Source organism: Perna viridis, chromosome 14 (genome assembly GCF_037379345.1).
Source record: "Perna viridis isolate PV_CMFRI_1.1 ecotype Kerala chromosome 14, ASM3737934v1, whole genome shotgun sequence".
Taxonomy (NCBI): Eukaryota; Metazoa; Mollusca; class Bivalvia; order Mytilida; family Mytilidae; genus Perna; species Perna viridis.
In genome coordinates this window covers 7604467-7623019 of record NC_142458.1, presented here as the reverse complement: position 1 = coordinate 7623019, position 18553 = coordinate 7604467, and the positions used below count along the sequence as shown (strand labels likewise).

At 33.2% G+C, this 18553-nt stretch overlaps 1 protein-coding gene across 7 annotated transcripts in view; it reads right to left on the bottom strand.

Moving 5' to 3' along the window:
• LOC148597989 (extracellular sulfatase Sulf-1-like) overlaps window positions 1-18553 on the bottom strand; it is a 95612-nt gene that overhangs the window by 37000 nt on the left and 40059 nt on the right. Inside the window, exon 1 of one of the 7 annotated variants that reach the window (XM_088561150.1) lies at window positions 6878-6901. The exons of the other annotated variants lie outside the window; for them this stretch is intronic. The gene's annotated coding sequence lies outside the window, so the exon portion shown is untranslated. Of the gene's footprint in view, window positions 1-6877; window positions 6902-18553 lie in introns of those variants that run through there. 7 annotated transcript variants of the gene reach the window in all.

The window sequence follows — 18553 nt, the reverse complement described above, 5'->3', positions numbered from 1 at the left end:
TTCAGGAGTTGTACTAAATAAAATTTTCTCAGTGAAATTCACTAGAAAAACAAAAATGTCATTCACTAGCTGATACCATCAAGAAAATTATACATATCGTAATGACATGAGCAAAAACAAAGACATGAATACATAAACAAGCTCATGAAACAATTGTAAAAAAATGGCATACTCTAAAACAAGATCTAGATTTGGTTTGACCAATCTGAAATGAACATGGCTGGTTAATTCATCTTTCAAGGCCAATCCATTCCAAAACAAAACCAGACCAAAAAAAGAAGGTAAGCACACATACCAGATTTTACAGCAATATGCCAGTGTTCATAGAAGCTCTGAGAGTAGGATTCCAGATGATAAAATGTAGTAGAAGAATTGTTAACTGACTGAGAATGACTAACAATGCAAGTGCATTATTAAAGAGAAGGGAAAAAATATATCATTTCTGTAAATTAATTTTCAATTAACACTGCATGCTTTATAATCAGACAGATGAACTGTGGTTTTGAATTTTATATGATTGCCACCAAATTCAATACAAATTTGAAAATAAGATGTTGTACTCTATGACTTCTAGAATACCTCAACTCAATGATTTCTGGTCATACTTGTATAGAAGAAAATAGTAAAAGCCATCATGCTGAAACACCAAATATCTAAACATTCCTTCCAATAGAAGCTGAGAAATCTGTTACAGAAAAAAATATTGCAGACAGAGGGTTGGACTGAGAGACAAGGTACTAGAAGTACAGCAGTACAGCTCCACTCTAATTATCCAGTAGAATAAAACCATGTCTTTATTTCACCTACAACAATCTGCCAACAAGAGGTATCAGTCTTGTATTACATATTCCTGATTGGGTGTACATCAAAACAAGGAGGCTAAAAAATATAGTGCCCTCCCTTTTTGCCTTTTCCTGTTTTTTTTTTGGCAAATGACTATCATTTTTCATCAAAAGTACATGGTAAATATCAAGCTACGACACAAAAAACTTGTTTTTGAGGAAAAACAGTATTTCCATGAAAAATAATACTTTAGAAAACGGGTCTATTTTATGATCTCAAAATACAAGTGAAAGTAGAAAAAGTCATTTTTAGTTTGACCTGTCCTACTGTACCAAAGTTTGTGCCTTTTTTCTAGAATGGACCTAAAATTATTTTTGACATTTCCTTAATTGAAAAACATGGTGGAAAGTAAGATTGAAACTCCTTGTCTATTTTTATTAAAAAATCATGAAAATTTAAGGTATACTATAGAAGCCTATGGGGCAAAGAATACAAGACTGAAACCAAGAGGAAGTAAACATATTATAATGAAGAAGACAATTACCTCCCCTGGGTTTCACTTGGATTAAAGTGTAATAACAAATGTGTTCAGATTGTTACTTAAGATTTATTTGAGTATGTCAGTATCTTTTATTCAAACATGTCTAAGTGGTGAAATGTAGCATATTGAAAAAAAAGATTGTTAAGGGAGAAATCACAAATAAAATAAATAATGTAGATTATCTCCCCTTGATTTATTTCAGGTAAAGTACATTTTGTCTGACTTGGCAAGGTGCAAAATAAACAAGAGGCTCTTGGCAGCCTAACATATACACCCTGAGTATCACAGTGAAAACAACAAGATTTCTAACAAAATAAATATTTAAGAACTTCTCTGTCTAAGAATAAGGCAAAATGCATATTAAGTGTGACACATGAAGCCAAAAAAAAAAAAAAAAAACGCAGAAATTTTATTGCATTATTTGAGTATTTATACCTCATAACCTCCAGAAAATAACCATCAAAGTGTTTGTAAGGTCTGCCTTTTTAGGATATTGATAGGTCAAATTTAGTTGAAATGCACTTAAAATGGAAAAATGGCTGGAAAATTTTCCCATACTTTTTTTCCTATATAACCAGTAAAAGAATATCTATGTCAATGATGCCCCAGGATTAATTTAAATAGCTTTTCAGTTGTTAAGTAGATGTATTGAATATATTAGCCGGAAAAAAGATCAAATTGAGAAAAATGATGTGCCACCCATTACCTGATTCTTACACAGAATGGTACTTATATGGTGTAGCCACTGTCACCCAAGGAACTTAAAACTGAATCATTCACTGAGGTCATTTGCCATTAACAATTCCTATAATTTTTGTTCATCAATTGTTAAAAGCAGAAGGCTCTTCTTGATCATTTCTACAAAGTGGTTACAATTGGTCAAATAATAAGGCATTTCTCCCACAATTTATACGGAGCATCAGATCTTAACAAGACAGGCAAACATAACAAATTGTATACACCCTGTTAAAGATGGATGAATAAAAACTTGTTAAACACAAAAATTATTTGCATAGCCTTTTTCCAATATCTTTAGTTATGTAACTACAAAACTGTACTAGTATATTTTACACATCAGAGGCTATTTTGTCGCCAATCAATGCACTTTAACACATAACTGCACTAAGTGGGTAGCCATCGGGAAATCAAATCAAATAATCTAGAAGAATAATCTAAAACTAGTTTTATTGGTTTCATTAAAGTCTTTATAATACGGTAAAACCTGCCCAGTCCAAACCCTTTTAGGACTTAAAAACCTGTTTGGTTTAGACAAATGTTTGGTTTAGACAGGTGTTTGGATTAGACAACTGTTTGGCTTAGACAATTGTTTGGTTTAGACAGGTGTTTCACCTAGAAATTGTTTGGTTTAGACAAGAGTTTGGTTTAGACAGGTGGTTGGTTTACATGTAGCATGATTAAAAATACATTTAAAATGAGATGAAGTGTCTGATGCAGACAGGTTTTCAGATTATACAGAGTTTGGTTCAGACAGGATTGCAGATTATTCAGCTTTGGTTTAGACAGATTATCAGATTATTCAGGGTTTGGTTTAGACAGGTTTTCAATTCATTCAGGGTTTTGGTTTAGAAAATTTCAATGTATTTCTTGATGCAGACATTGATAAATGTTACCAACAATATACTGCAGAAACACAACAGAAAGACAATTCATTCAACGTGAAAACAGAAAACAGAAAACAGAGACAATAAAGACATCAGAATAAAATACAATAACAAGAACACAATGTATGTATAAAACTAAAGGAGAAAAGCTACAGCATATGCAAAATGATCTTTCACAAAAAAAAAAAAACAGGAGTAACATCAAGTGCTTCAGAAAGGTAAGTATATCCTGCTCTACAAGTGTCACTCAATACATTGTAAGTGGGTAAAATCAAATACTGTTGAAGTACTATTGTTTGTTGGGTACCAATTTTCGTAGGTTTCGTGGGTAGACCAAAAAAACAAAATTCAGTTCCAAACGAATAAGAGATTCCCATTGATGTGTACACTGAAAAAAATTCAAACCATGAATCCTCAAGAATCCACAAACTTGTGTTTCTTCCCTGATCCATGAAAATTAGTATCCATGAATTAAAGTACTTTCACAGTAACCTTCCACTTGGGTAGGTTGCCCATCTGATAGGACGTAAAATATAACTAATGATATCATGTCACATATCTGTCCATCAAGTCCACTTAGGCTGTACATACCCCTACCTTAGATGCAAATATGTTTTTTTTTTCTGTATATCTTTTACAGGTTGAACCTCATACTGAATCTCATGCATACAGACAAGGCAAACAACAATCCATTTGTCCATCTGATAGAATGTGAAATGTAACTGATGATATCATATCTCATATTTGTCCATCAAGTCCACTTAGGCTGTACATACCCCTACCTTAGATGCTAATATGGTTTTTTTCTGTATATCTTTTACAGGTTGAACCTCATACTGAGTCTCATGTATACAGACAAGGCCAACAAAAATCCACTTGTCCATCTGATAGAACATGAAATGTAACTGATGATCTGTCCATCAAGTCTATTTAGGCTGAATATACCTTAGATACTAATATGTATTTTTTCTGTATGTGTTACAGTCTGAACCTCAGACTGAACCTCAGGCATACCAACAAGAACAACAAAAACCCATATGACACTTTAAATGACTAATGTGATATACTTCGGAAGAAATATTGTTCACAGGATACTATTAATAAGTTTCAACTTTTTGTGGTTTGGGTTTGTTCAAACAATGAATTCAAATTTAACCTTTAAATAACAAAATATTACCATGAACATAGAAAATATATTACTTGGCCTTAAACCAAATCCTAGTTATGCAACCTTACATTACGCCAGTAAATTTTCCACATCAAAGAGCTAATGTAACTGAGTTCAATGCACTGTAATATATTACAAAACTGAAAGAAAAAATCTACAATGTAAAGAATTTGACTCTTAAAGTCCTTTCCTTTTTCTGTGAAGGTAGTACGGGATGAGGGAGGGAAAGGTTTATCATTTTAACATTTGGGGTAACATAGGTGTTAACCGTTGGAAGATACCCCCCTTAAAATTTTGGAAAGAGGGAGATTTGACATAGCCTCAGTTTCACAACATATTTTAGCCATCAACTTTTTTTAAACAAAACTATACTAAAATTTGTGAGAGTTTATTTTCATACAGTACAATAGATAGGAGTTTTAAAAAAAAACTGTTATTTTGGTCCATAATTCAACATGTCACTTTCGAGCTTCATGACTTCACCTTTTTTGTCCATTATGACTGATGAAATACAGAAATACCAAAAATTTTAAAGTGGAAAAGGGGGGGGGGTATATAAGCTCTTGATGGGAGATGGGCATAGCAGCAGGTGATTATGGAATTTGTGATAAAATATCAAGAGGCTCCCACAGAAAAAAGGGATATTTACACCTATATGGTGTAATGGCAGAAGTTCTGAAAATTTTCTGAAAAAAATCCTTGTGATCGACGGGCACAGGGACAAATACACTATTTCTGGTATTAATGCCTTGGCATTCAATGTTAAAGGGAATATCATTTCCCAAAGCAGGCTATTTGTTGACAATGCCCTCTCTTTTGTGTTTATTTCATTGAAGATCTGAAACAGGCATTGTTGTGTGATAATGCCCTAGGCATTGTTGTGTGATAATGCCCTAGGCATTATCATATTGTAAAGTGTACTTGACATTTAAATGCACATTATTTCATATCAGTAAAAAATTTCATTTCAATTGGATAAAACCTTTACCCGTGGTATTAATTAACCTGCAGTATAAAGATTTACCAGTCAATATATTAACGTGATAATGACCGTGGGCATTATCACATCATGGTAATGCCTGGTTACGAATTTAGAGTTACATCCACTTATTAAAAAGCATTCGTGGTCAAGCAGTTGTCAATGTAAATATGCAGAAACACGATATGCATGGCTTTCTGAAAAAAATAGAGGATAAGTTTCCTCAATGAAATAAACATAATAGTTGTTAAACTGGTCACTATCATGATATTTAGACTGCCTGTAGGACAGTGGAATTGACTGCGACAGCGATAATGACCTCAACTATGGCTTGGTCATTATCACTGTCTTAGTCAATACCGCTGTCCTGTTGGCAGTCTAAATATCATGATATTGACAACTATTGTATAATTAATGAATACCACAAGACCAATTTCAACCAATAAGAAATAGCCAATTTATCTCGGATATGAAATAATTTCTAATAATTATTCCAGAGCCCGATATGAAACATGCGCTACTTTTTTAGGTGTAGATTGTAAAAGTTTTTCAAAACATAATTAGTACCTGTAAGGAAATATGTTCTGAAAGAAATAAAATCTTTGAACGAATTTCTTTATGGCATCTTTACAAAAATTTGTAAAAATACAAATGGGAACTGACTCTTTCATAAAGCCTACATCCTGACTGTCACCATGGCATACAGTACCTGAACCGATCCGTGCAACAAAAATTGTGATTGGTCATTGATCATCGATCAGTTTCCGGTCAGTCACTGATCCGTCAAACCGATCCATTAAACTAGTGATTGCATCAAGTGACCGCAGAGCGGTCAATGTATTTTACGGTATTTGTTGTTTTCTTTGTCAAGTTTACATATATTTAAATAACGTTATAGATTTAAACATTAAATTATGCGTATATTTACATTTATTTTTATTTTAAACAGATCTAACGTCATTTTGTATAACAGAACTGAAATCACATCTGTCATCGGTCATTGATCATCGATCCGTCAGCGATCAATCAGTCAACGGTCATCGATCCGTCAAATTGTTGCACGTATTGGTTCAAAGACTGTATAAAAAGACAAAACAAATGTACTTTTGTAGCATAGATCTGTATATTGAAGAGATCTGCAACTAGCTGAAATCTCACATTATCATGCAGCGGGAAATGAGATCTTGTACTTACTTAATCAACAATGACAACTCAACTTTAGATGATCACAACTAAAAACAAATTGCGAAATAAGTCTTTCAGTTTCCTATTCTACAATATCTTAGCTTCATGTTTATACCACATATTTCTTTCTATCAAAACAAACAAAAAAGAAGTATTGAACACAAGTTACCTACCCACCGATTTTTACGAAAATGAAAATAATCAAAAATTAAATTTGTTATTTTCACATTTACCTATCACAACCTTTATGTTTATTTTCATGGTTTCAATTTATTTCAGATCATTTCATCAAAAGGGAAAAAAAGAAATTTGATAAATAAGTTGAAAGGTCGGTAATCTCATTCTCTGCCGCATGGTAATCTTATAGACAAATTGGCTAATAAACAAGTTCCTTATCTCTTTAATTATAGGTCACTGGTTGTAGTAAGGGTTTTTGACATGTACATAAATTTTGCCTGACTCTTACAAAAACTTGTGCGGAACAGAAACCTAATAATTAGTTACCATACATATTAACTAAAATAAAAAAAAAACAAATTCAATCCTTTGTAAATTTCAAAAGAAGTCTAAAACCATCATTTACAATCAAAATTTCTTACCTTAATAAATTCTGACACTTCACATTATAAAACATTAACTTTTGACAATTTGTAGAAACCTGTAAAGGCTACCGCTTTTGCACTGATTTATGGGTTTCAGGTTACAAATTCAGTGTATTTAGAGTTCACTGAAATTGGAAACCTGAATATTTTCATAGTTAACAATATATAGATTTACTGAGTTATTAACAGGTCATAGTAACCCAACACCAGCATATATAAAGCTATTTATGGGTCACAGCAACCTGATACTGCTAGAGTTTTGCTAGAGTTTATACCAGTTATTCAAAAGTAGAATGTAAAACCTGGTCTAAGAGACTACAGCGGACTGATGGAGTGGACAGTGGTGTCAATGTCTCCTTTGATGTGTAATATATTTCACTTCAAATGGCACAGACGAGAACATATATATGAGCAGTTGTTAGCAGAGAGTGTTGAATATTCATATTATCTGAAATAAAATTTATCATGAAAATAGAAAAAGTATTTTAAAAATAAATTCATATTTCTGGAACCAGTAAAGGGATACCATTGTTTGAAATGTGACGGTGTACACTGAATATACTTCCAATCCTCTTTTGTTATTTAAGTAGCAACTTTCACCTAAAGATCAGAAAGAAGGTGATTCATGCATTTCAAAACCCCACTGAATTCAGTTTAATTTCTTGTTCAGAAACAGTTACTGATCACATAACCGGTCTTAGTTTTTCATTGGTTTGTTGTGCTTTTGAAATTTTTTTAAAAGTCTTGCTAAATCGATGCCTAAAGTAAAGGTGAATCATGGTGTAGAAAAACCTGTCAAACAAACGAAGCTTTTTCTGTCTACATTTGTTATATTTTACATAAAGATAGCCATTTCTGCATTTAGATCTGGATTTTTGAGAAAACCATACAATTACCTCCAACAAAAATCTACCAAATAAAACCAAATCAAGAATGATAACTTCTGCAAAGTGCCAAATTTATTTACAATCTATATATTTTTTTATCTCGAAAGTTCAAAAAACCAAATGACAAACTAAGAATGGTTATGTGGTCTATAACCTTTTCTGAATTTCTGAAATAGAAGTAAAATTAAATTCGGAGGGTTTTTGATAGACATGAATCACTTCCTGTCAGTTTTTTATGACTGCTACCTAACATGTCAATAGGTATGATTCATAAACATTTTTTTACCTAATTTAACAAACTGTATGTGTTTTTTTTCTGCAGAAACTGAATTTTCACTATCATATATTCACAGTAGATATCAGGATGCAAAACTTGCTAAATTTTAACCCCCCCCCCCATCCCTACAAAAAAAAATATTAGAGTTTAACTTCCTCAAAAATTACTCTTTAAACAACAAAAATGTGAATTTTCCAGTCACGAAAAAAAAAATTTCACTATTCTGAATTAATTGTTAGTGGCCATTTTTCATTCTTGTTGTACTTCTTCTAAAAAATGATTCCTTAAATATACAGTGTGTCATATAGGACTAGGTCACTAAATTTCTGACTTAGGGCCTTTAAAATGTAATTTGCCTAAGTTCAAGAACTTCAACAATACTCAAAGAGACTTTAATGAGGATTTGTGATTTTCCTCTAGTAGACAATGGGAATAATTGGGACTGATATAACATACTATGAGGACATAACCTTTTTTAGGTTATAAGTGGTATGGAGCTGGCATGTCAGAAACAAAAGTACTTTAACCCTGCTGCATGTATTGCCCCGTCCAAAGTAAGGAATTATTTGCTTAAGTATGTATTTTTCCATTTTAACTTTAAGTTTACTTTCATGTTGCTGGAGTATATAGGGGCAACTATTTTACTGTACCCTGTTTATAAAGTTGTTTTGGGGCCAGCTGCAGCCTCCCTTGTGGTGTGAGTGTTTCCTGGTGGTTCACTTAAGACCCAGGGGTGGCCTTGAGTTGACATTATTCATCCCAGTGGGGTTGTTGTCTCTTTGACATATTCACCATATCGAGAAGTAATCTTGACAGAAAGAGGCAGAAACTGATTAGGACAAAGAAGCCATGCATTTTGTACAATTATGGATTCGGAGGGGGGTCAGAAACCCCATCCCACCACCACCCACCCCTTTAATTCACCATTGTACAAATTTTGTGTGAAATTTGAGCAAAATGGGGTAACAATAGCTTGGAACCCCTTTTTTCAACTTTTCTGGATATGCCTATCAACTTTTCAATTATCAATCAGCAGTAATAAAATCAGCCAAGTCATGCATTCCATTCCAGAAGTCCACCCCAATGGAAAGCAATGTTCTGATCAGATCACACAATTGAGTACAGAAATTTTTGTGATAACATCATATCTCCCTCAAAGTGTTACTAAACAATACCTTTTAAACTCATAACACTTTTTTATACAGAGAATAATACCATAATAATACTCATGTTGATAGCAATTATACCCTGTGTTGATCGCCAAGAATCAAAAAGCGATTGTTGGGTTTTGGTTGTATTTACATTTATCAGGGGTAAAACGATACTGCTTCAAAGTGCATTCTCAAATAAAGAGTAGTCTGGATAACAATCAGGCAGGGATATTTACAATTTGGTAAAAATCAGAAAGGAGGTGGTTCATGGATGTCTAAATACAAAGAGTTATCCTTCTTGATTTGGTTGATTTTAGTAGATGAAATTATTGGATTTATTTCTCCAAAATCCAAATACCCAAAGTCTTTTTGTCAAGGAAAAATATGCTATTAACTAGGATGATCAAATACCCAATATTTTTAATATTGAAATGGAATATATTCTTTTCTCATGTCTAATCAGATGTCTAATAAAGTGAATAGTCGAGAGAAAGAAAAAAATATTGTAGTGAAAATTTATTTCTTATGAAAACTGGCGAATTTCACTAACAATATATTTTTTTTTAACCATTTGAATACATTTTCAAGTAAAATTTTGAACATATATTCACATAATTCAGAGGAAATTCTGAATATTTGTTATGTACATAAGAAATTTTACATGGACAGGAATCTCATATAGTAATCTAATAAAAATTGAAGAAAATCAAAGGAGGAGAAAGGGACAATATTTTGTTAATTAGACAGACAGACAGAAATATTCATATCTGCTCAACCTTTGTGTGTGAGGGGTTTTAGGTTACAAGGAGCAAACATGATGATGCATTGTCAAGCTAGGTATATCCCCACTTATATGGCAATCCAAAATCAAAGGAGGAGAAAGGGACAATATTTTGTTAATTAGACAGACAGACAGAAATATTCATATCTGCTCAACCTTTGTGTGTGAGGGGTTTTAGGTTACAAGGAGCAAACATGATGATGCATTGTCAAGCTAGGTATATCCCCACTTATATGGCAATCCAAAATCAAAGGAGGAGAAAGGGACAATATTTTGTTAATTAGACAGACAGACAGAAATATTCATATCTGCTCAACCTTTGTGTGTGAGGGGTTTTAGGTTACAAGAAGCAAACATGATGATGCATTGTCAAGCTAGGTATATCCCCACTTATATGGCAATCCAAAATCAAAGGAGGAGAAAGGGACAATATTTTGTTAATTAGACAGACAGACAGAAATATTCATATCTGCTCAACCTTTGTGTGTGAGGGGTTTTAGGTTACAAGGAGCAAACATGATGATGCATTGTCAAGCTAGGTATATCCCCACTTATATGGCAATCCAAAATCAAAGGAGAAAGGGACAATATTTTGTTGATTAGACAGACAGACAGAAATATTCATATCTGCTCAACCTTTGTGTGTGAGGGGTTTTAGGTTACAAGGAGCAAACATGATGATGCATTGTCAAGCTAGGTATATCCCCACTTATATGGCAATCCAAAATCAAAGGAGGAGAAAGGGACAATATTTTGTTGATTAGACAGACAGACAGAAATATTCATATCTGCTCAACCTTTGTGTGTGAGGGGTTTTAGGTTACAAGGAGCAAACATGATGATGCATTGTCAAGCTAGGTATATCCCCACTTATATGGCAATCCAAAATCAAAGGAGGAGAAAGGGACAATATTTTGTTGATTAGACAGACAGACAGAAATATTCATATCTGCTCAACCTTTGTGTGTGAGGGGTTTTAGGTTACAAGGAGCAAACATGATGATGCATTGTCAAGCTAGGTATATCCCCACTTATATGGCAATCCAAAATCAAAGGAGGAGAAAGGGACAATATTTTGTTGATTAGACAGACAGACAGAAATATTCATATCTGCTCAACCTTTGTGTGTGAGGGGTTTTAGGTTACAAGGAGCAAACATGATGATGCATTGTCAAGCTAGGTATATCCCCACTTATATGGCAATCCAAAATCAAAGGAGGAGAAAGGGACAATATTTTGTAGATTAGACAGACAGACAGAAATATTCATATTTGCTCAATCTTTGTGTGTGAGGGGTTTTAGGTTACAAGGAGCAAACATGATGATGCATTGTCAAGCTAGGTATATCCCCACTTATATGGCAATCCATGAAACAGAAAAATTGATATTCTATAGCCACAAAAATTGGTTACAATGTATGGCTGTTCTATATAAAGCCACATACCAAATTTGAAATCAATATATCCCATGGGAGTCAGGATTTTAGTAAAAAAATGTATAAAGTCCCACAAATAGGAGGTTGATATTGGACAGCACATGACTTTGCTTACAAATGCCCCATTTTACAATATAAAGCCACATACAAAATTTAAAATCAATCCATCTATTTGTAAATGTGATGAAACTCTGACCAATGGAATGACAAACAGAATGACGGACAGACAAGGTGATCCTAACATACCATCCACTTGTACTGTGGCAGTATAAAAATCAATGGAAAAGATATTGAAATCACAGATTAACTAGTACTATCATGATTCATACATCTGATCATGAGGTCCAAACAACCAAACTATGAGATGTCCTCAATGGAATGTTTATTGAATCGTAAATTTTCTTTCACAGAAACTAACTCCCCAACCTGTGATAGACACTGAGATATTGAATAGGGGGTGCAAAAGAGTTAAAAGGATATTATTGTCTCATTTTTCCCTGAAATTGTGCACAAAACTATCAAAAAATTTCCATCAAAAAGAGGTTCTAAGCAGGGAACCTCCCTGGATTCTACATTGCCAAAGTCCTCTTAAATTTGAATTGTAATAAATGCACAATATTTATTTTGTTGTAAATCTAAAATTTGTAATTTTGAGCTAATCCATTTTATTCCTTTGTATAAGTTTAAATGTGGTTTAACCTTGGAAAACTGGACACCTGTCTAAATTGAACATATCATATAGCCCAAATGGGGTTTGGTTTAGGTTTTAATATAATAAACAAATAAAGAAGTTATTTGGTTCTAACAAAAATCTATGACCATCTTCTGAAAAACAAAAAGTTCAATGCTGCCAGAATCTTAAATGGAATGTTACCTTTATAGTGAAGATCTTAGATTTCCTTACCATTAGAAATACTTCAAATCAAAAGAATTAACACTGTGTATCTACCGATTTAATATATTTGTCTATTTAGCTTTACAATAAAACCTTTGTTGACATTTTTTGTACTTGATGATGTAATCCTAACTGAAGTTACGATGTTAAGGGCACTCGTAGACAGACTATTTGACGAGACGCCTTTAAACTTGAATTTAATTCATGTTTGTTTCCTAAGAATGAAATAACACTCGCAAAAAAAGAAATACAGGGTGAGTTATTTTGACCACATCGAAGATTCTTGACTATGTCATTATGCAGGAATCATTGAATGAACAAATGCAGTCCAGACTTAACTACTAGACGACTTTAAAACTTGAATTAAAACTGTGTTTAATTACAAAGAAAGGCACCAAACACTGAACATTTGTAGTTCCTTTCATTTAATTTAACTTTGCAATAAGAAAACAATAAAAAAAAATAAATCAAAGTAATTGTATCGCTAATGAAAAGTCTGAGTAAAACAATATTAGTAACCTCAAGGTTTTGTGTTCACTAACCTAAAAAATCTTATTTTTTAAAAAGTTTTCAATTGAAGTTTTTTTAAATATATCTCTTTGAATAGAATACGTATTTACATATTTAAGTAGCTTGTGATATTTTCATAATTCATTAAACCTGAAGTTGCACACTGTAGACAAAGGTTGGCAATAAAGAAATCCCATCCTCTTTACATCTGGTACAGAATCCCCACTTGCCAACCTTTAGCTCTTGACCCCTCTGCACAAACTGCCCAACCCCTTATACAGAGCTCTACACCCCAATTTCAAATATTCTTAAGTTAATTTATCTTGATGTTGGTCTTAACTCAGACTTGTCAAAATAAAGATATCAGAGCCACAAAGTTATAATTCTTGGCTTACAGGGACTCAGACCATGTCTTGCCTTGGGAAATCCCCTACCCCCCCTTTTTCCAAAAAAAAAAACCAAACAACAAAAATTTTTAAATGCGACGATCAACATCTTCTTGAACATCAATGATAAAAACAACCGCAATGGTTCAGATTCCACTGATGAAAATGGTGAGTTAAGATGGTAGATCTAAGGAAAGGGGCACAACTCTTACAAGTCATTGGAATGTTTGCATTTAGCATTTTACATCTATCTCATGTAAGCAAAAAAGTAACTTGGATTTCATTCTGTTTCAAATGAAAGCTTGACAGGCTTCAGTGAAATTGAATATGATACAAACTTATCACTGATTTCAATATAAACAGGCTGAACAAAACTGCAAGAAGCCAAAACTGATAAAGTCAGTAGTAAAAAAGTGCAGAAGATATATAAATAAGGTATTATTAGAATTCAGAATTATTTTAGAGTAATAAACTAGACATTGGCCCTAACTGGACTAATACCCCTTTCAGCCTGTTGAACCCTGTACATTTGAGAACCTACTAATAGGGTAACTTATGCAGGCAGGGTCAAGGTTAGGTGGAAAACAAAAGCAAAAAAAACTTTCTACACCCCCTCTCCTTAGTCATGATGGCATAACTACCCCCCCCCCTCTCTTAGAAGGGGTAAGTTTCCAAAATGTTTTTTACACTATTTTTTAATACATCAAAAATAATTCCAATTTTGAATAATACCTTTTTATATAGGTATATCATAATATGAACAATGTAAGACCAGAACTATGATTGGCTAGAAAATATTATGACAGAAATGATAAAATTTGTCCACACAGACGTAGACAATTACGCAAATCTTGAAGCACTTTTAAAACGTCGATGGATACAATTTTATATTTATTTATTTATTAAATGATAATTTCCCAGAAGAAAGTTTCAAATATTCTCCTCACCAAATAAGACTTTGCCGATACACTGTAAACAATGAATGCGCTCCATCTACCATAGGCATGGGCTAAAATCATATTAAAACATATTGACACTAACCCCCTTATTATGACATAAAATTGGAAACAATGACCACAAGAAAGCTCTTAAAAATTTTGATTCGATATGTAGCACTACATACCTTCTATTTCATGGTAAAATCATAACAACTCATGAAAAACCTTCCCAAAACAACTTATTTATAACCTAATGATTGACAGCTATGATTTGAAGTTATAACCCTAATAGAAAAATACATATAGTCATATAGAGAATAATTATTAATTATACATGTAATTGAAAAATTGAAAGATAAAAAAGTGTCAAAATATTCCCTAAACAGAATTTGATGTAATTTATCACCTGTATGTTTCTTCTATGAATATATTAAATGTGAGTTGTACTGACTTTTTAAGGCAACATTTTCTTAAACTAGAAGAATAATCAATTAACATGAAATTTGAAGGAGGATGGGTTACATGTTTTTCATGTAGGTGGTTATTAAGTACCATTTTGCGTAAGAATCAGGCAATGGGTGGTACATCACTTTCCCCAAATTAGTCATTTTTGCCTCAAATGTATTCAGTACATCTAGAAAACAACCAAAAAGCTAATCAAGTTTATACTGAAGCATCTGTGACTGAGATTTTTTGACTGGGTATATAGGGAAAGAAGGCGGGAAAAAATTTTCCCGCTATGTTTCTGTAGTGCATTTCAACTAAATTTGACCTATCAATTCCTTAAAAAGGCAAATTTTATAATCATTTTGATGGATATTTCTGGTGGTTATCCGATATAAATACTTGTTTAAATACAATAAAATCTCTACGTTTTTTGCCTTCATGTGCCACACCTTTTATACATTTTGCCAGATTCTTAGATAGAGAAGTACCTGTCATTAGAATGTTTAATTGTTCATTACTAGGCATTTGGTGGATAACTATCTCATTGGCAATCATACCACATCTCCTATTTTTATTTAAGTGGCCTTTGTTGCATACTTGTTAACCATCCCACATGAGGAGTCTCCCACCAATCAATGAAGTATTCAGATATCTCCCACATAAACAAATTTAAGATTTGTGGGAGGTTTTTGGTTAAAATTAGTATACTTTCAGTAAAAAAGTACTAAATAGTTGAATTTTTAGATTAAAAATTTGTTTTTACATAAAAATACTTCATATCAGACAATATCAATGGAAAAAAATCCCCTACATGAGACAATGTCAATCAGAGAGAATCTCCCACATAAAACAATGTCAATGGGAGAAAATCTCCTATATGAGACAATATCAAATTGGAGAGAATTCCCCACATGAAATAAAGCAAATGGAGAGAATCCCTCACATGAAAAAATGTCAAGTGGAGAGAATCTCCCAAATAACTATGTCAATTGGAGAGAATCTCCCACAAGAGACAATGTCAATTGGAGAGAATCTCCCACAAGACAATGTCAATGGAGAGAATCTCCCACGAGACAATGTCAATGGGAGAGAATCTCCCACATGACGCAATGTCAATGGAGAGAATCTCCCACATGAGACGTTGTCAATGGAGAGAATCTCCCACATGAGACGTTGTCAATGAAGAGAATCTCCCACAAAAAACAATGTCAATGGAGAGAATCTCCCACATGAGACAATGTCAATTAGAGAGAATCTCCCACATGAGACAATGTCAATTGGAGAGAATTGACCAAATGAGACAATGTCAATTGGAGATAATCTCCCACATGAGGCAATGTCAATTGGAGAGAATCTCCCACATGAGACAATGTCAATGGAAGAGAATCTCCCACATAAAACAATGTCAATGGAGAGAATCTCCCACATGAGACAATGTCAATGGAGAGAATCTACCACATGAGACAATTTTCAATGTAGAGAATCTCCCACATGAGACAATGTCAATTAGAGAGAATTTACCAAATGAGACATTGTCAATTGGAGAGAATTCCCCACATGAGACAATGCCAGAGCTATACTGAATGCTTGGGGGAGAAGCGGGGATAAACATTTTTTAAGTCTTTGTTGGGACTTGGCTGGTGATTGAACCGACATTTTTCTGCACCTGAGGCAAGCATGGTATCCTGAGACTATTAAGGCAGTGATATACAGACAGACAGACATGGCAAACCTTGTAAATCCCACAAACTTTGTTGTTTGCTAGGGGGTATACAAAGACATAGATATGGCAGGTTGCCCTGTCATAATTCTGCAGAAGAATAAAAAAAAAGAAAAGATAACTTACATAATACAACACCTTCTAATAAATTATCAAAGTGTGATCTTAGTTATGATATAATTTTTCCAAATTATACTCAAATTAAATCCCTTAATATGTTTATCACCTACCTATCGACTCTGTTTGAACTTCAGTCCATTAATTATTCTATTACATAAAAATCTTCTTGACAATGAATAAATATTGATATCGTTTTTGATGTTACCTGCCAATTAAGGCCAAAGAATTGATTTATGTACAGTGAAACCTGTCTAACCAAACCCTGAAAATACCGTAAACCTGTCTAAATCGGACATGTTTTTTTAATCCCTTCATGTAAGTTGAAATGTACTTTAAACCTGAGTAAACCAGACACCTGTTTAAATGAAACAAATTCTACAGTACAAAAGGGGTTTGATTTAGACAAGTTTTACTGTATATCATAACAAAGCCATCTGCAAGTTTTGGTAAAGAGGGTGCTAGGGAAGGGGAAATTCCCTTAAAACATGACTGAAAGTTTCGGCACTTCTGTCACTTTCTGAACTAGGTTTCACAAGTTTGATATTTCATAAATTACAAAATGGGGTGTCATTTCACCCTCTTATTCTAACCATCATGTTTAGGTATGGTCAGTATAAAAGCAAAGATTTTCAAATGTATGAGATACAGTGCAACAGGTCCTATAAGACGTCTACTGATGACTTGTGTCCTATTAAATCATGTGAGCTAAAAAAGTTACAAACAAAGGTTTAAATAAAAAAAAAAAAAGTCAAATAATTGATTTTCCCTTAAAACCTCCTGAATACAGTCCTTGAACTGATCCGCACAACGATTTGACGGATCGATGACCAATGATCGGTGTCCGATCTTATCGCAGTTTTGTGAAGTAAAATGACGTAAGATCTGCTTGAAATAAAAGAAATGTAAAAAAAAGTATAAATTGATGTTTAAATCTATTATATTACGTAAATATGTGTAATATTGACAACGAAAACAACAAAAACCATAAAATACAGTGACCGCTCTGTGGTCATTTCATGCGATCACCGGTATGATGGATCGGTTTGACGGATCGATGATTGACCAGAAACTGAACGGTGATCGATGACCAATCACAATTTTTGTTGCACGGATCAGTTCACGTACTGAAAGTTGAACACTCAATGAAATGATATGAAAAATAGAATTTAAATAAACTAGAAATAATAAGGTTTTGCAAGGAAGTGCACAAAGAGAAAACCCCCCTCTTGCGAGATTCGAATGGAGTTCAATGCATTTGTATATTTTAAATTCAATTATCCCACTACAAGTCCTTCTACAGCAATTAATATATTTCTTCAAAATGCTCCACCTTCCTACAAATTTCTGACAAAATCTCTAGAGTGGTTTAGGTGGAGTTGGTTTACCTTTAAGTTGGATTATCTCCCTTTTGACTGCTCCAACAGTAGTTATATTCCTTCATTCACTTATACGAATGATGCCTAACCTTCCGATAAAATTTCATAATAAAAATGTGTGAAAGTTTCATTCAATACCATTCAGTGTGTTCCAGATTTTTGGAATGGAAACGGGATGGATGAACTCAGATGAGCAGTCAGTATGATTACTATATACATATACATCCTGTTTTTTTTAAAGCGTAAATGGTTATAAAAAATAAAGATCTTTTATAGTAACTTGACATAGAGTGATACTGATTTCAATTACGAAATAATTCATGGAGGGGGTAGATTTGTACTCATTTTAACATGGGTACGACATTTATATTCGATTATTTAACACTGAGTGATAGCGAGGTGTTAAATGAGAATATAAATGCCAAACCCATGTTAAAATGATTACAAATCTCCCCCCAGAAAGAGTTGTATCTTTTCCAATATGACAAATATGGTAAATTTTGTGACAAAAATTTCCCTAGGCATAGCCAAAATAAGTGTTCCGTTTAACCTTCCCCGCATGGAAGTTGGATTAATTAAGAAATAAACCACATATCCAAGTACACCATTAATTGAATAAGTATCAGTATCAGTGTCAGTATAGTATTAGATAAACTCTCAGCCGATCAATCATCATGTAAACGTTTTTAAATGAGTGTTTAGTCTCAAAGCAACAGCGAAGGAAAAGAGATAGTGCGCAGGTGCTAAAGG